We start from the raw sequence: 20,512 nt of genomic DNA on the forward strand, positions 1-20,512 counted from the left end.
TCCTATAAATTCAGCCCTTACTGCACCATGAATTTTGCATCAATTACAGCCACAATCCGCCAAGTTACAAAGATATTGTGGGATTATATTTCGGCACAAGCACGATGTAAATGTGCTGCAGGTTGGAGTGTGAAGCCTGAACACGTACTTTAGCTGATCTTGTGCTGTTTTTTTAATTTTTTATATATGTTCGGACTCATTTAACTGCAAAGAAAAATGTGTCTGCAGAGATCAGGAACAGTGCAGCAGGTCTCCATGGATGATTTAAATCTCCAGAGTCAGACCAGCCGGTCAGTCAGGACCTGATTTAATTAATGTTCTGTGTTCGTCTACTCACACACTCAGTCCGCGTCCACATAGTGAGCATATGTGAGAGAGTCAGACTGAGCCAGAAATCAAGATAAAGGACGCCAAAACAACAACCTTCGTCCCTATAAATGTGTTTTATTCACCAGCAGCTGTCTGCAGACACTTATAATATGTATAGGGGGCGATCCTGCAGCAAATGTTTGAATAAAAAATATATAAAAAAAAATAAAACCGGAGCGCTGAGACGCAGTTTACTTGGCAGCGCAGTTAGAGGTGCAGATCACTCTTTGCAGGTGAGAATTACACGGTGTGTTTTTGCCCTAATTGCTCGAAGAAGCTGCAAAAGTGCCACAATCCTGTAAATTCAGCCCTTATTGCACCATGAATTTAGCATCAATTACAGCCACAATCCACCAAGTTACAAAGATATTGTGGAAATTATATTTTGGTACAAGCACGCCCATAAAGTTTTGCAGTTAAGTGCAAAAAATACTTGACCAAACAGTAAAAAAAACCTATAAAGAAACAAAAAAAAAAAACGACCGGAAATACTAAAAAAAATGACGACAAAGAGACAAAACAACCACAAATGTTGCTGCAGAATAAACTACCAACCGGATGTAAAGCAGTTAAATGCAACATTGATGCAGCAGGAATATAAATACTGAAACATTTTACTAGAACATCCAGTTTTCCTTCAGTCAGATTTATATTTTTACTTGTATGAGTATTTCCACAGTGTGGTGTCAGTACTTTTATCTGCTGTGAAACTCACCTGAAGTGCCTGATTGTTTTCTGCTCCACAGTAAATATCTTGTAAATGATTTTGATCTCATTCTTCAGATATTTTTGTGCATATTAACAGATGTAATTTGTACATTTTTCACCTTTAAGATGTGAGACTTAATTTAACATGTATTAAAGACAAATAGAACATTTACATCATGTCTGTTTTCTTTGGTGCAGAGGTTTAATCTCAAACAAAGCATGCTGGGAAGTCTTTGGTTCATCAAAAAATATATTTTAAGAGTTTATAAAATTCAACTTGACATTTTAAATCAAGTTCACAGTTTCTGAAGTGGTCTGAACAACTGTAAAAATATACATCTTAGGTTTAAGTGGTGAATTTATAGGCAGAAATTCACAAAATGATAAGTAAAACATGAATATTTCCGGGGAGATTATAATGTCCAAAAAAATCCTCAAAAAATGTGATTAAAATTATGCATTTACAAGATTTTTTTTAATCGCAAGAAGAAACTTGGAATATTTTTCTGAGACAATAAAGTCGTAAATTAGCGAAAAGAAAAAATGCCCAATTCTTTGAGATCAAAGTGGTAAAGTTACAAGAAAAAACTCATTCATAAATTGAGACACTAAAATGGTAAATTTCTTAGTAAAAACTCAAACTTATAAGAAAACAAGGCCCTAAAATACACTAAAATGCTATTTTCTTCTACTGAATAAATGTATTATTGCTACGACTGATAATAAACTTAATTGATGTAACACCTTTCATCAAATAAACTCAGCTCAAAGTGCTTTACAGTGGAAATAAAACAATGACACGGGCATTAAAAGCAGGAGTCAATAACAGTAAAATAATAAAATTAAATAAATACAAGTAATAAAAACAAGCCGATAATGGTAAATGATGAAATGATGAAGTGTTGATGTACGTTTCTATAAACCACAGATAAGACTTTTGACGCCCTTTAGCTTCAGCACTGAGCTCCATCAGAACATTTACTTCGTATGACATCATACGAAACGTGACGAGCGCCATTTTAAACCAATAGTGCCTCACCAAGTGCATCCAAGCTGATGGTTCTAGCCTCAGACCACAGGAACCAAGTAAGAACAGAACTCTAAGAGCCAACTGTAATCGCTACAGTAAGTAAGTAAGTAAAGTTTACTTATATAGCACTTTTCACAGATAAAATCACAAAGTGCTTTACAGAAAATAAAAAGAAAGAAATAAGATAGGGGGACATAAGACAATTAAAACACAATTTAAACACAATGAAACATAAAAAATAATAATAATAATATGTACAATGCATGGTGGCCATCCAGATGCCTGTCTAAAAAGATATCTGGTCTTAAGGTGATTTTTAAAAGAGTCCACAGAAACAGCAGACCGTAGGGGGAGAGGCAGAGAGTTTGGATATATTTTAAGAGTTTATTCAATTCAATGACACATATTGAAATGATGGATCACCAGGTGTTTTCAGACGGGTACGTGGAACAGACAGAAGATGTGTTTGACCTGACAGATATGGGTGACTGTTTACCTCTAACGGTGTGTGGCGCCATTTTGCTTTGACGTTTTCCACGTATTTCTGACCTACTCGGGCTGCTTGGATCCGACCCGAGTTCCAGAGTCGGAATCCCAACGCGAATCAGTTGGGAAAGAACCAACTGTCAAACCGCTATAGAACCAACTGTCAAACCACTATAGAACCAACTGTCAAACCGCTACAGAACCAACTGTCAAACCACTATAGAACCAACTGTCAAACCGCTACAGAACCAACTGTCAAACCGCTACAGAACCAACTGTCAAACTGCTATAGAACCAATTGTCAAACCACTACAAAACCAACTGTCAAACCACTATAGAACCAACTGTCAAACCGCTATAGAACCAACTGTCAAACCGCTACAGAACCAACTGTCAAACCACTATAGAACCAACTGTCAAACCGCTACAAAACCAACTGTCAAACCACTATAGAACCAACTGTCAAACCACTATAGAACCAACTGTCAAACCGCTACAGAACCAACTGTCAAACCACTATAGAACCAACTGTCAAACCGCTACAAAACCAACTGTCAAACCACTATAGAACCAACTGTCAAACCGCTATAGAACCAACTGTCAAACCGCTACAGAACCAACTGTCAAACCACTATAGAACCAACTGTCAAACCGCTATAGAACCAACTGTCAAACCACTATAGAACCAACTGTCAAACCGCTATAGAACCAACTGTCAAACCGCTACAGAACCAACTGTCAAACCGCTGTAGAACCAACTGTCAAACCGCTACAGAACCAACTGTCAAACCACTATAGAACCAACTGTCAAACCGCTATAGAACCAACTGTCAAACCGCTACAGAACCAACTGTCAAACCACTATAGAACCAACTGTCAAACCGCTACAAAACCAACTGTCAAACCACTATAGAACCAACTGTCAAACCGCTACAGAACCAACTGTCAAACCGCTACAGAACCAACTGTCAAACCGCTATAGAACCAACTGTCAAACCGCTATAGAACCAACTGTCAAACCGCTACAGAACCAACTGTCAAACCGCTACAGAACCAACTGTCAAACCGCTATAGAACCAACTGTCAAACCGCTACAGAACCAACTGTCAAACCGCTATAGAACCAACTGTCAAACCGCTGTAGAACCAACTGTCAAACCGCTACAGAACCAACTGTCAAACCGCTACAGAACCAACTGTCAAACCGCTACAGAATCAACTGTCAAACTGCTATAGAACCAATTGTCAAACCACTACAAAACCAACTGTCAAACTACTATAGAACCAACTGTCAAACCGCTATAGAACCAACTGTCAAACCACTATAGAACCAACTGTCAAACCGCTACAGAACCAACTGTCAAACCACTATAGAACCAACTGTCAAACCGCTACAAAACCAACTGTCAAACCACTATAGAACCAACTGTCAAACCGCTACAGAACCAACTGTCAAACTGCTACAGAACCAACTGTCAAACCGCTATAGAACCAACTGTCAAACCGCTATAGAACCAACTGTCAAACCGCTGTAGAACCAACTGTCAAACCGATACAGCAGTGATTCCCAACCGCTGTTCCGCAGCACACAAGTGTGCCGTAAGAAATCATCAGGTGTGCCGTGGAAGATTATCCGATTTCACCTGATTGGTACTCTAAGTGAGCGGCAGAACAATTAAATGCTCTTCCAACAGAGAGCAGTGTATCAGCGAATCTAGCGAATTCACGCGTAGTCAAGTGATATAAACGGAAGAGAATCAACATCTCCTCATTAATGACTGGAGACAAATCTGTAGCAGTACAGTGTGTATGTGCTAACAGGCTAACAGTTAGCTCTGTAGCAGTACAGTGTGTATGTGCTAACAGGCTAACAGTTAGCTCTGTAGCAGTACAGTGTGTATGTGCTAACAGGCTTACAGTTAGCTCTGTAGCAGTACAGTGTGTATGTGCTAACAGGCTAACAGTTAGCTCTGCAGCAGTACAGTGTGTATGTGCTAACAGGCTAACAGTTAGCTCTGTAACAGTACAGTGTGTATGTGCTAACAGGCAAACAGTTAGCTCTGTAGCAGTACAGTGTGTATGTGCTAACAGGCTTACAGTTAGCTCTGTAGCAGTACAGTGTGTATGTGCTAACAGGCTAACAGTTAGCTCTGCAGCAGTACAGTGTGTATGTGCTAACAGGCTTACAGTTAGCTCTGTAGCAGTACAGTGTGTATGTGCTAACAGGCTAACAGTTAGCTCTGCAGCAGTACAGTGTGTATGTGCTAACAGGCTAACAGTTAGCTCTGTAGCAGTACAGTGTGTATGTGCTAACAGGCTAACAGTTAGCTCTGTAGCAGTACAGTGTGTATGTGCTGCTGCTGCAGGAGGTGTTCACTTAGCGATCTCTGTTTGTTTACAACAAGCACCACAGTGAGCGGTGTCAGTGGTGAAAAGACGAGTGAAAACCTCTAACCTGTTGACTTCAGGTCTGTCCCGCCCATCATCACGTCTTCAAGTTGTGAAATACGATCCGCCGTTAACCTGAGGTACTTTATTTAGAAAATATGCCGGATGTTTTATTTTGTGTCTGTGCACGACTTCCTGTCCCGAACGATCTGCTCTGTGCTGAATTGATGCGCCATGCTCCGTCGTCCGTCAAAAATAGTCTGCAAATGAATCGTGCATGTGCAAAGTGGCCCCTGGCTGGCTTACCGTCTGTTTTGGGTCAGTTCTGCCGGTTGCTAGGCAGATAAAGGAGGAGGGCTGGGATTGTGACAGATTACACATGCAGTTCTAAACATATTTAGGGTGTTTTTTACTGTCTTTTTGACTATTTTGTTTGGTGGTATGCCGTGTGATTTTTCTAATGTAAAATATGTGCCGTGGCACAAAAGAGGTTGGGAACCACTGCGCTACAGAACTAGAAGGAGGTCGGGTCAGAGCGGTTCTGGCGACACGAGGCGAGTCAGCTGGTTGGAATATTGTTGCTTCAGCCAAATTATATGCAAAACTTTAAAATCAATACTTCACTTCACCAACTGAAGCAGACTTTCTGTGTTGAGAAAACATCAACTTAAGACCTCAAGTTCAAGAAGTCTGTGTCCCAGTCACCCTGATGAACTGACACACACACACACACACACACACACTCTGTGCTGATAGTGTGTATCAGAGTGCAGATAGGACAGAATGGACCCAGAAGGACAAAGGTCTGAGTGAGGACACACACACCTTCCTGCTGCAGCAGATAGCAGGATCCTGCGCTCTGTTTGCCCAGAGTTCCTCTTCAACCTTTGGACACCACACCTCAACCGCTGCATCAATTAGCAAATATCTGTGAGTGTGTGTGTGTGTGTGTGTGTGTGTGTGTGTGTGTGTGTGTGTGTGAGAGTGTGTGCTCTTCGTTTCTTTCACTCCATCTTTCTGTTTTTCTTTAGGTCACTTTCAAGTGTGTTACGGTCGTGTTTACGTGTTGCCTGGTACGAATAAAAGTCACTTTTTCATAAAGTTTAGGTAAAACTTTCAACTGGACAATCAGACTGAAGTTAACAGGCTCAAAGAGAAATTAATGCACACGTGACAATGATGGACACTTGTGATAAATGCATGAATTATCGTTTCTCATGCACAAAGATGATAAAATCAGCTCAATCAGCTGAAACTCTGAGCCGGCTGCAGGGAGCTCCTCCTCATACACCTTGTGGAGCGATGTGGGCCTACTTCTGGTCCTGGTGCTGGTTCACAGAGTCCTCTCAACCTGTCTGCTTTAACACCGTTAGACCAGGGGTGGTCAACCTGAGGCCCCGGGGCCACATGAGGCTCTTCAGGCCGTCTGCAGTGGCTCCATGTAGCTGTGACAACAAAATTATACGAAATGAATCAATTTGTGTCTTTGTTGGTCCATTTTGTGTAATTTTTGGTCAATTTGTGTCTTTTTTTGGTCAATTTGTGTATTTTTGGGGGGCATTTTTTTGTATTTTTGGTCAATTTGTGTATATTTTGGTCAATTTGTGTCTTTTTTGGTCCTTTTTTGGGCCATTTTGTGTATTTTTGATCAATTTGTCTCTTCCTTTGGGCCATTTTGTGTATTTTTTTGGTCAATTTGTGTCTTTTTTGGGGCCATTTTGATTATTTTTTGGTCAGTTTGTGTATTTTTGGGCCAATTTTGACATTTTTGGTCAATTTGTGTCTTTTTTGGGTCCCGCATTCTGATCAGAATGCTCCTGGTGGGGGCCCTGATTGAGGTTGACCCAGAACCCAATGCAGAGTCTATATATATATATATATATATATATATATATATATATATATATATATATATATATATATATATATATGGTGTGGGGACACCTCGGTCTCAAGGAACAATAAGGAACATAAGTGATGGAAAATGAAACAGTCATTGTCACTGGAACAGCGGTTGGGAATCACTGCTGTAGCGGTTTGTCATTGCCCAAAGCAATTTATATTGTTCAGTTGCAAAAATGTGTCACATTGAAAAGGTTTTAACATTTGAATCAACTAAAATGCTTACGAGACTACGGCCCGGCGCCTTAAACTCTCAATATTGGCAACTTCAAGTCTAGTTTTGTGTGACGTGTCAGGCAGCAAGGTGTGTATGTGTGTGAGTGTTTTTGTGTGTTTTCCTGTGATTCCTGCACAGACTGCCCTCAGTGATTGGATTAACAAGCTGCAGGTGGTTTCTGATGAGCTACTTCCTGTGTGGCCAGGCCCTGCTGCCTATTGGCTCACTGCCTCCCCAGCTGGCCAATCACAACGGAGCAGACCCTTTAAAATGGAGGACATCTTGGGTCTTCATTCTCTCTTGGTTCTAGATGCATTCGCTGTCTTTGTTTAAGGGAATTGGTATGTGGAGAGGTTGGGACGAGGTCAGTTAGGGTTCCCTGTACAGTTACACTCACATAGTTGACTTTCTGTTACTCCACTAGGTTTATTGGTTTATTGGTTTATTGATTTATTGGTTGTGCCACCCATGTATTGTTTTGAAAAAGCCTTTTTGTAGAGAAGTTAGTTCGGCCTTTTGTTTGTTTGTTTTTCCTCACAGCTAGTCCAGATCGGCCTTCTTTTGTTATAGTTGTTTCAACTTTCTTTTGGCACAATCACCTTAGTGTGTCTTTCTTCTGTTCTTAAAATAAAGCATACTTGTTCACTCCACTTTTGACTTGTTTGATTTTATGATGGTTGTGTTATTGTCTGCTGGCTGGGTTTGGTTAGTGGACGTAACTACACGTATGTATATATATATATATATATATATCTCCTTTATTTAACCAGGTAAAGAGTCTCGTTGAGATTAATAAAATCTCTTTTCCAAGAGAGACCTGGCCAAGAAAGCAGCATAAAAAGTGACAAGTTACAACATTTAAACACAGTTAACATGAACAATTAAATACAATTAAATACAAATATCCAGCCATCCCAACATCAGTGACAGAGCCTCAGTAGAGGCGGACGGACGGCTCTGCAGCCAAACATTTGCTGTTATGCAACACAGATAAATGTTCCTCCTACTTTATATGTAATCTACTTTAGTTTTTAACCTTGACCTCAGAGTTCAGCTGAGACACCGTATGAAGACGGATCAAGAAAAGTCAACAACACAGCCTCACTTATAGAGTTATACAAGAGATAGTGGACACTCCCTCTTGATTGGCCCTTGATAAGCTGCAACATGTTCCATAAAGAGGAATGATGGCAGAGTGCCCACAAGACCATAAAAATCAAACGGGTTGGGAAACGAGGACACAAACTGGAAGCTCCTGATCCTCACAGAGCTCCACTCACTTCAACTCACACCAGGACACGAGCTTCCTTTAGTCTGGAGGGTTGGACTCAACATATAGGACCAACAAACAGCAGTTCATCACAAGGAGAAAGACGCCAAGAGGCTCGAAACAAGGAGTAAAAAGTCAAGTAAACAGGAGTAGTAAAATAAAAGCAAGTGTATAAAAGTGGGTTTTCAGAAGTGAATTAAAAGAAGTTAGTGACTCTGCAGCTGGTTCCAGAGTCGGGGCGTTCTGGTGGATGATGGAAAGTCCATTTCAGTGGTTCAAGTCAAACAGACCCAAACAAGTATTGAGTCAAATAGATGGACACGATTACAGAAAGAGTTAAAAGTCTTTGGGAATTTTACGTTTTTTTGGTCATTTTATGTCTTTTTTGTCAATTTGTGTCTTTTTTTGGTCAATTTGTGTCTTTTTTGGGACATTTTGTGTTTTTTTGTGTCTTTTTTGGGACATTTTGTGTCTTTTTGGTCAATTTGTGTCTTTTTTTATTCGGCCAATTTGTGTCTTTTTTGAGACATTTTATGTCTTTTTTGGTCAATTTGTGTCTTTTGGGACATTTTGTGTCTTTTTTGGTCAATTTGTGTCTTTTTTGGGGTCAATTTGTGTCTTTTTTGAGCAATTTGTGTTTTTTGGCTACATTTGTGTATTTTTGGGGCCATTTGTGTATTTTTTTGGTCAATTTTTGTTTTTTTTGGGACATTTTGTGTCTTTTTGGGGTCAATTTGTGTCTTTCTTGGCTACCAGAATCTGATCAGGACCCTCCTGGTTGAGGACCTGAGGTTGACCCAGAACACAATGCTGAGTCTATATATTTTTGGAGAAAGCCCGCTCACCTTTGGTTGTTTGGTTGTAGTTTTGGCTTTGGAACAGTCAGAAGGAGCCGAGGATCTGAGGACGGGTCGGCTCATACGGAGTTAATAATTCTGTCACATAGCTTGGAGCCAGACCTAAAAGAGCCTTAACAGTGATCAGTAAAATCTTCCAATCAATCCTAGAACGAAAGTGATGTCGTCCGTTAACTCTATGGAGTCTTACAGGGCTATTTTGTCATTTTTTAATCCTTTTCATGTCTTTTTGTGTCTTTGTAAGTCATTTTGTGTCTTTTTTAGTCATTTTGTGTCTTTTTTAGTCCTTTAGTCCAACTTAAAATGTGATTTTGAATCTTTTTTTTACTTTCAAAACACTATCATGCTCAATAAAGAATTGTAAATGTGTCAAATGTGACCAAAGGTGTCAAATCTACCATATAAGAGGGTTCCATCCAGTTCTATCATTTGATACTAAATCTATTTGAGCTTGTCTCCAGTTTTACTTGATATATCATCATCAAACTGAAACTGGCCTCATGGAGTTTACAGCCAGAACTTTAGAGGTAAATGTACAGTAGGGCTCCACGCTGCTTTGTTTTCTAGTCTGATGGAGGCAACAAGTCTGGATTATTTGGAGCTTTAGAGACTCAGCAGGGTTAAAACCAGTAAGAACTGAGCTGCTGAACCAGTCGGAGGCCAGAAAAGGATTTCTGGAAGGTGATTTAAGTGTCAGTTTTAACATCATTTCTTGTTTTATCTGCTGAGAAGTCTTCCGACCTACAACAGAAGATGAAGTCAGAGTATAACTGGAGGAAATAAAGACATTAGTGTGAGTGTGAAGAGGACGGAGGAGGCTCCAGGTCGTGAGGAGCAACGGCTGCTCCGGCTCTCATTGTGGGTAAACAGCGTAATGAGAGCTGCTCGGCCTCTTCACAGCCATAAAGTTTATTGGGGAGGACGCAGTAAAAAGGTCTCAGCACAGAGACGCAGATATGTTTGTTGAGGATCCACCAGCAGACTGACTTTAGAACCAGAAGAAACACTTTACTGGATAGAACAACGTCTCAAACGGAGAAAATCAAGAAGATTTCTGCTCAGTGGAGATCCACTCAAACATGTTAATAATTAAACAAGCCGTTAATTCACTTATAACTACAGGATCATCTCAATACATCAGAATATATATATATATATATATATATATATATACATATATATATATATATATATATATACAAACAGCTCCAGCCAAGTATTGAGTCATATAGATGGACACAATAACAGAACGAGAGGAAATAGAGAGAAGTCTTTGGGAATTTTACGGGTTTCTTTTGTCGTTTTGTGTCATTTTTGGTCATTTTGTGTCTTTTTTGGTAATTTTGTGTCTTTTTAAAGTAATTTCGTGTTTTTTCAGTCATTTTTTTGTCTTTTTTGGTCATTTTGTTCCTTTTTTAAATAATTCAGTGTCTTTTAAAAATATTTTTGTTTGTTTTTTGGTAATTCTGTGTATTTTTTAGTAATTGTGTGTATTTTTTAAAATAATTTTGTGTCTTTTTTTGTAATTTTGTGTCTTTTTAAATTAACTTTGTGTCTTTTTTAAAGTAATTTAGTTTTTTTTCTGTCATTTTGTGTCTTTTTTTAAAGTAATTTTTTGGCTTTTTTTGGTCATTTTGTGTATTTTTTAAAGTATTTTTTTGTCTTTTTTTTTGTAATTCTGTGTTTATTTCAGTAATTCTGTGTCTTTTTTTTGGTCATTTTGATACGGCCCCCAGGTAATCTTTTGAGTTGAGAGTTCGGAGTTTGAGAGCCCTGCTGTAGACGTTTAGTAAACCTTTAGATGAAGTGTCAGGATAAAAGCGGCTCCTGATTAGTTTTTAGTGAGAACCTGAAGTGAAAGAGTGGTTGTGGGGTTAGTGTTAATGAGGAACAACATCCTCGTTTCTTATCATCCAGGTCAAATGTTCAGCCGGCTGTAAAGAGCCGCCAGCCCACCTGAACTTATGTAACCTGACGAGTTAATGGAACCAGCCCGAGTCTTCAAACGACACTTTTTAACACGATGGTTTATAAGACGATGATCCACAAGAACCGTTTAAATATCAGTTTTTAGATGTAAATATAAATAAATATCAGCCCGTTGCCTCCTGGAAACCACACGCCCACACACACACACACACACACACACACACACACACACACACACACTAACAGTCAGGGTGTGTGTGTGTGTGTGTGTGTGTGTGTGGCCGCCATTTCAGGGCGCGTTTCATAATCTCCAAACAAAATGGCGGCCGGCCCCGTGGCGACCTTGACGAGTCTCTGCGGCCTCGGAGATTTTTGCAGCGTGAGAAAAATAAAAACCATTAAAAATAAAAATATCCCCGTTGACGTGCAGGTTTAATGTTTTTAGTCCGTTCACTGTTGCAGCACATTAAAGGTCTAAACCGTTACGATCTGTTTGTTTGTTTGTTTACGTCAACACATGGACGGAGAGTAAACACACAAAGACAACAGAGAGTCAACGAGTGTCTGGTCTCTCGCTCCGCGTCCATAAACAGTCGAGGAATCGTCTCTCCAGACTTATACAGCCGCACGTTTATGGGCCATTTTACCATAAACTTTCATTTACAATATAGCTCCTGGCCCTAATACGCCCCTTATTGGCCACATCGATTGTGGATAAACAGACGAGTTGTAAAGGAACGGTAGGAGCTGTAAAGACAGATAATAACTCTACTGGGACTACTGGTGTAATAATACTACTGGGACTACTGGTGTAATAATACTACTGGGACTACTGGTGTAATAACTCTACTGGGACTACTGGTGTAATAATACTACTGGGACTACTGGTGTAATAATACTACTGGGACTACTGGTATTCACTATTAACACTGTGTGTGGCAAAATACATAAAATGCAGCAGATTTTAAACGAGGTCTGTTTCTGTTTGGTCTGTTTCCCAACACCTTTATTTGACATTTGGTTGTAAAAAATGTGCAAAAATATTTTAAAAAATGACAGAAATACAAAAAAAAAAGAAATATAGAGTAACATGCAATTAAAATAAATTATATATATATATATATATATATATATATATATATATATATATATATATATATATATATATATATATATATATATACATGGCTGAATAAATAAAATGAAATGCAACAAATTCTTAATTAGGTTTGGTAACCTTCAGGTAAAAAATTAAATACAGAGTAACATGCAATTAAAATAAATGTATAAATATATATATATATATAAATGTATGTATTTGTAAAAATGTGCAAAAATATTTTTTTAAATGACAGAAATACAAAAAAAGAAATATTGAGTAACATGCAACTAGTAAATGTCCTCTGGGTAAATAGTGAAAGGGCCACGGGGGGCTACTGCCGGTGTGTGTACACTATGATGAGATTCTTCAGAGATTTCAAACAATTAATACTAGTAATGTTATGATACTATATAATATACAAGGAGCACACCTACAACAAGCATTCCTTTACAAGTATTTATTTATACAGCAACCTATGACCTTTAACCTCAAAATGTGTGTGTGTGTGTGTGTGTGTGTGTGTTTGTGAGAGAAACATGTGTATCTGGAGGAGTGTGTGCGCTTATGCGCATGTGTGTGTGTATCTGTAACTGTAATCACATCAAAGATCAAAGCAATCAACGAATTAATACAGCCAGAGGTGGCAGAGTGAAATTTCTGGCCTCGAACAGAAAGCATTTTAGGCAAAACCATAATACCTATCATTGATCCGACTTCACTTTGAGCGTCCTGAGTTCTTCCTGAACGTCTACATATGTTTGTTTTTTTTAAAGAAAAATGAAAAAATAGCTTTGTTAGAGCGATCTAAAAAAACTGTTCCATCTTCCTTTTTCAGAAATCTTCCTGTGTTTTTAATATGGGAGCCAATGAGGCTGTTGGTGGTGTTGGTGGATCATCTGTGCGTCCTACGCCCAAACTATAACTCTGACAGCTTTACCAGAGGATTGTGAGGGAGAAGACTAATTTTCCTACGTTTCTATGTATAAATTATTTCTGTAGAGTGGAATTTGCGGTCTGGAGCGCAGTTTTCAAATTTATTTTTTGACAGTTTTACCTCTCCCTCTACACTCTGGTGATGACATCACACACTCTGACACGAACATTCCGTGCAATACACACCCATTATAATCTCAGAATTTCTCCAAAAATGATCATGGTCATTGAACAGGGATTGATAAAAAACTATATGACCTATCGAAACGTGGATTAATACACCGATACACAAGACTTGTGTCTACTGTTTAAAGTTTAAATGGAGTCTCTAGGTGAAATTATGCCGGAGAAGTAGACGTTTAAATATCTCCAATTATTGTTCTTTTTCACTCATTTTTTCCGGCCGTCCCATTCACTTCAATGCAAAATTTTGGGCAGTTTTTCGCGACTTACGTCTATTGCTGTAAGCTCTAAACATTATTTTTTATATGGAATATAATCGATAATATTTTACTTCCAGCAGCTCTGACCTGCTTTTACCTGAAGTTTATGAAAGCTGCTTTAACTGTGTGTGTGTGTGTGTGTTTGTGTGTGTGTGTGTGTGTGTGTGTGTGTGTGTGCTACCTTTCCCCCTCATTAACCTTCGTCCTGGTGATAATGTCGTCGGAGGTTTCGACACTCTCATTTCTGTCCAAGTTCAACACACACACACACACACACACACACACACACACACATATATATACAGTATATATATATATATATGTGTATATATATTCCCCTAAGTTATTATTCTGAGAATTATGTAACTAAAATCTTTTGTATGATTATTTTCCAGTATTGGTTAAATGGATCCTAAAGAAGAATCCAGATCAAAGACTGGAGAGCTTTCTGTAGTTTTATTACCTCATATATTATGTGTTTTATAAAGGAAAGTAAATACGTTTAATATATTGAAAAACCAGCCGATCTTTACAATTATTTTTTTGTCAACATTATGATGGGAATTGGTTTATATGTATATGTGTTTTTATTTGCTCTATTCATTTAAATATAAGAATAGTTCTGTTATATATATATTTCTATATAATGTGTTTTTATCTGAGGAAGAACATGACGCCAACATGATTTATATATGTGTGTGTGTGTGTGTGTGTGTCCTGCTGGTCAATAGTTAACCAATGAAAAAGTAAAAGGAAGTCGTGTTCTAGTTTTATGTCGAGCTCGTGTCCTCGTTATGACCCCGATCCAGTTATATATTTATACATTTATATATTTACACATTAATATATTTATACATTTATATATCTGAGAGACGCAAACAGAAGACGGAACATTAATAAAAAATACGAAAATAAAGAGATTAAGTTTTTGTTGAAGCTTCACAGTTCAGTAAAAACACAGTTTTACTGTAAAAATATAGAATTTTCATGTAAAATTAATGGAGAAATACCACGATGACAGAATTATCCTGAAAGTCACAAGATTATTCAGCATAAATTACAGTTTTTACACACACACACACACACACACACACACACACACACACAGATTAGAGCGGCTGCTTTCATGAGTGTGTGTGTGTAATAATTGTGAGTCTTTAACAGTTTAACCTTCGTCTTACTTCTCCTGTGTGGGGTCAAAGGTCACGACCCTGAGCTGCTAGATATGCTAATTCCACTAAAGCATGCTAACGAGGGGGGGGGGGGGTTGTTTACCCAGACTGCACCTGTGAAGTGTGACCTCACGGAGGCAGCGTGACTTTTAACACCGACACGTCTGAAGGAAAAATCACAAATTTACGAGAAAAAAAATAAATAATTTACGAGAAAAAAATCACAATTTTACGAGAAAAAAATCTAAATTTTATGAGAAAAAAAACACAAATATACAAAAAAAAAATCACAAAATTACGAGAAAAAAAATAACAACTGTACAAGAAAAATCTCTCAAATTTACAAGAGGATGAATGGATGGATGGATGGATGGATGGATGGATGGATGGATGGATGGATGGATGGATGGATGGATGGATAGATAGATAGATAGATAGATAGATAGATAGATAGATAGAGAGATAGATAGATAGATAGATAGATAGATAGATAGATAGATAGATAGATAGATAGATAGATAGATAGATGAAATGGATGGATGGATATATTTAAGTACGTAGGATGATAAAACAAACACCACGTATAATAATCAGCTGAATGTTTGGAGCAGCTGGTATGTGAGTGGTATGTAGTTTTTCAGAATAAAGGACTTCCTTCCTGTGAATAGACAGAGAGTGTGACAGTCACATGATATGTGGACGTTATAAAGGTTAATGATTGGACGGCTCCGGGTGGCGAGGCGTCGGCGTTCCCACAGCAGCAGCAGCGTGTGAACGCCTCATGAAGCTCCACCAGTCTGACCACTGGGAACAACGACTGGTCACCAGTCTGACCACTGGGAACAACGACTGGTCACCAGTCTGACCACTGGGAACAACGACTGGTCACCAGTCTGACCACTGGGAACAACAACAACGACTGGTCACCAGTCTGACCACTGGGGACAACGACTGGTCACCAGTCTGACCACTGGGAACAACGACTGGTCACCAGTCTGACCACTGGGAACAACAACAACGACTGGTCACCAGTCTGACCACTGGGAACAACGACTGGTCACCAGTCTGACCACTGGGAACAACAACAACAACGACTGGTCACCAGTCTGACCACTGGGAACAACGACTGGTCACCGAGTCAGCTGACCCAGAGGTCACCGCTGGTCTCATCCTGAAAACTGCACCAAATAACTTTATTACACCAATAAAAGCACCAACGTACAAGAAGAAACTCACAAATTTATGAGAAAAAAAACTTACAAATGTACAAGAAAAAAATCAAACATTTACGAGAAAAAACTCACAAATTTACAAGAAAAAACTGACAAATTAAAAAGAAAAAACTCTCAAATTTACAAGAAAAAAACTCTTAAATTTACGAGAAAAAATGATTTAATTTATGAGAAAAAACTGTTTAATTTATGAGAAAAACCTCACAAATTAAAAAGAAAAAACTCAAATTTACAACAAAAAAATCACAAATTAAAAAGAAAAAACTCACAAATTTACAAGAAAAAAAAATCTCAATTTTACGAGAAAAAACTCACAAATTAATGAAAGCAACGGTGAACATTGTGTGAGATTGAACCTGGTTCCTGGAGAACGTGAGATTCTGAGATCTGGTATTGAGACGAAGTTTATCCGTCCAACCAGAAAGACTTTAATGATTAAAGTGTCTTCAGGTATTTTATATTTTATGGATCACGTTTAATATTTTGTCTGATTCTGGTTTTCTCTCCGCCGCTCGCCTCCTGCAGAGGAATTATCTGCTTCTTTATGGATTTATGGGAGATTTATTGTTTTACACTGATGAGTATTTAGTCTCGTCTGCTGCAGTAAAAACACATAAAAGCCACAATAATTCTCACCACACACACACACACACACACACACACACACACACACACACACAGTATTTGTGTTTTCAAGTGTTTGATGGTTCTATTGACTCATTCAGCTGCTGCTCACTAATTATATTTAATAAGCCGTCATTAAGATCAGATTTTCTCCTTTTTACTCCTGTTTTTAACAAGAAAGTTACATCTGAAATGATTCATTTAATTATATTAAAATCATTATGAAATTATGTTCAGAAATCAGACTTAGCCTGAAGGCTAAAATTAATTCAAAATATGGACTTTAAATAAATAAAGCGTCATTTTCATAAATCCCTCTTTAAAATTAATGTTTTTTTTCCTCAGCCTGAAAATAATTATAATATTATTAATAAAACTACGTCTGTATATAAACCATCTGACAGACCTGAAGGCAAAATCAGTTAATTCATAAAGTTTATTTAAAAAACAGCTTCATTGACTCATAATTTCAAATTTGGAAAATTAAGAATTTATAATTTTGTGTAAAAGAAAATAATTAATTCTTTAATTTCCAATTATTGTTTTATGAATAGTTAATATTTATCTGTTTGACTTTATTTTACATTTATTGTAAAATGGATTAATGGATTAATGGACGGATGCATTTCAATGCATTTTTAATGCTTTTGTGTTAATTGTTTTTGTGTGCATTTTTATGTGGGTTTTTAGTAATTTTATTGGTTTTTTTGTATTTTTTTGTGTGAGTTCTGTGTCTTTTTATGTGTTTTTAGTCATTTTTATTGTGTTTTTATTGCTTTTTGTGTGTTTTTTTAAATGTTTTGCTTTTGTGTGCTTTTTTATGTGTTTTTGTGTATTTTTTGTGTTTTTTTGTGATTTTTATGTGATTTTTATGTGATCTTTATGTGTGTTTGTTATGTGTGTTTTTTGTATATTTTGTGTGAGTTCTGTGTTTTTAGTAATTTTATTGTTTTTTTTATGTTTTTTGTATTTTTTGTGTGTGTTTTTAGTGTTTTTGTGTAACATGATTTTACTGAAGTTATTGCAGAGATTTTTTCAAATTTTGCTGTGTGCATTCAGCATTTCAATGCATTTTTAATGCAATATTTCGTGTTAATTGTTTTTTGTGTGTTTTTATGTCTCTTTTGTCATTTTTGTGTGTTTTTTGTCATTTTTTGTGTGTTTTTAGTAATTTGATTGTGTTTTTTATGTTTCTTATGTGTGTTTTTTGTATTTTTTTCTTTTCTTTTTTTGAGTTATGTGTTTTTTATGTCTGTCTTTATGTGTTTTTATTGTGTTTTATTTTCTTGAGTTTTTCTTGTTTTTTTGTGTGTGTTTTTAGTGCGTTTTTGTGTTCAAAATGTTGATCCAGAAAGTCAAAATGAAAAATAATAATCAGGTCATATAGGTGATGTTGTGCTGAAAACAAAGATACCAACACGACACGGTGAACACTTTTTAACTCGTTTATACAGACGGAACGGAAAAAATGAATCAAAAACCGACAGAAAAGCTTCAAACACCAAAAGGTTCAAATCATCAAATGGTTTCAGTTTGATGTTCTACAGAAACAAGATGAAGAGAAAAAGAACAAAGAAGAAGAACATTTCAACAGAAGAGATAAGACCGAGAGTGTGTGTGTGTGTGTGTGTGTGTGTGTGTGTGTGTGTGTGTGTGTTCCCCTGTCACCTGTCCTCAGGTCAACCATTAACCAGCTAACAGTCATAAAACTCCACTTTATGGAAAGTTTGATGATGGCGGCGGGTCGTAAAGGTTTATGGCGCCCGTCGATGCTCGCCGCGACACGGTCCACTTTAACCCCCAACACCTCTGGAGGGCAGAGGGAAAATATGGAGACATTTTTATTTATTATTTATTTTATTATTTTAATAATTTCATCAATGTAGAAATAAATCAATAAATAAATCAATAAATAAATGCCAAAAATAAATGGAAATTCTATATTATTACATTTATATGATTATTTTATATACATATATTTTTTTATTTTTTATGTTTTTTTTATTTATTATAATAATTTCATCAATGTAGAAATAAATCAATAAATAAATGCCAAAAATAAATGGAAATTCTATATTATTATATTTATATGATTATTTTATATACATATATTTTCTTTTATTTATTTTTATTTATTATAATAATTTGATAAATGTACAAATAAATAAATGAATGTAAATGAATGCAAAAAATAAATGGGAATTCTATATTATTACATTTATATGATTATTTTATATACAGATATACATATATATATATTTTGTTATAATAATTTCATAAATGTACAAATAAATAAATACATGTAAATAAATACAAAAAATAAATGGAAATTCTGTATTATTACATTTATATGATTATTTTTATAAGGTATCTCTGTATTCACTTATTTCTACATTTTTATTTAGTTATTATAATAATTTAATAAATGTAAAAAAAATATTTTGACATTTGTTTTATTATTTTTTGTTCTACATTTTAATTAATTAATTAAATTAATTTCCATGTTGTTGTTTTTTTTTTTACATTTTCACAAATATTTATTAATTTTTTTTATACATTTAATTCTGTGAGAAATTTCTAACCCAACAATGTCAATATGTTAATTAGTTTTTACAAACGTAATAAATAAATAAATACAATGAATGTAGAAATTATAACAAGTGTGGAAATGTAAACATAAATGTGGAAATAAATAAAAAATAAATAAATGAAAATGTAAAAATAAATACAGAAATACCAAAATAAGTAATAAAATAAATGTAAAAATATAGAATTTCAGTACATTTTTGCATTAATTTATATATTTTGTAATCTATTTCTACATGTATTTATTGATCTATTTATTTATTTATTTTATCAGGTGTTAAATGCATTAATAATAATTATTGACACCATATAAAGCTTCATTTATCTGTCGGCTTCGAGCGACATGTAGAAAATGTAAACATTATTACTAAACATTATTATTACAACTTATAATAATAAGTTAATAGTGAAAGTTAAGTAAAACTTCATCAGCGTCTCTGTCGGATTTCATCTCTAATTCATAAATACGTTTATTTTATTTTTTTGTTTTTCTCCTGAAACACAAATAATAACACATTTTTTCATCATTCTCATTTTAACTACTTAATATACTGTTATGTGGTAATATTTATAAAAATAATTGTATATTGATCATGATTTTATGTTAAATCTTGATGTAAAGTAAGTAAAGCTGTCAGCTGACTGTAGTGCAGTAAAAGTACAATATTTACCTCTAAAATGAAGTAGAAGTATAAAGTTACATTAAATGGAAATACTCAAGTGAAGTACCTCTGTACTTAAGTACAGTACTTGAGTAAATGTACTTTGTTACATTCAACCACTACATACAACTATTATTTATATTATAAATATTATATATTCATATTTATGTAAATATAAATATATAACTGACAACAAACAACAAAAGGAAAGAAACAAAAGCTCAAAGGTTTTAGTTTCTAAAAGAAACTAAAAGAAAGAAAAACACAATCCTGAAAATAATTCTGTGATCTGTTAAATGTAGAAATTATTCTTTTCTTCTGCTGCCACCTGCTGGTCAACTAGAGAGAGAGAGAGAGAGAGGGAGAGAGAGAGAGAGAGAGAGAGAGGGAGAGAGAGAGAGAGAGAGGGAGATAGAGAGAGAGAGGGAGAGATTTTGATTGATTTTTCAAACCACCTTTATTTGCTTGTCACAGAATAACTAAATCAAAACAGACAAAACACGTAAATAAAAATAAATAAAAAATAAAAACTAAATAAATTAAGTTAGGTTCAGTTGAAAATAGTTCCAAACAGCACCTCATCGTTCTCTACAGAACACAACA

The sequence above is a fragment of the Centropristis striata genome, chromosome 15 (genome assembly GCF_030273125.1).
Source record: "Centropristis striata isolate RG_2023a ecotype Rhode Island chromosome 15, C.striata_1.0, whole genome shotgun sequence".
Classification (NCBI taxonomy): domain Eukaryota; kingdom Metazoa; phylum Chordata; class Actinopteri; order Perciformes; family Serranidae; genus Centropristis; species Centropristis striata.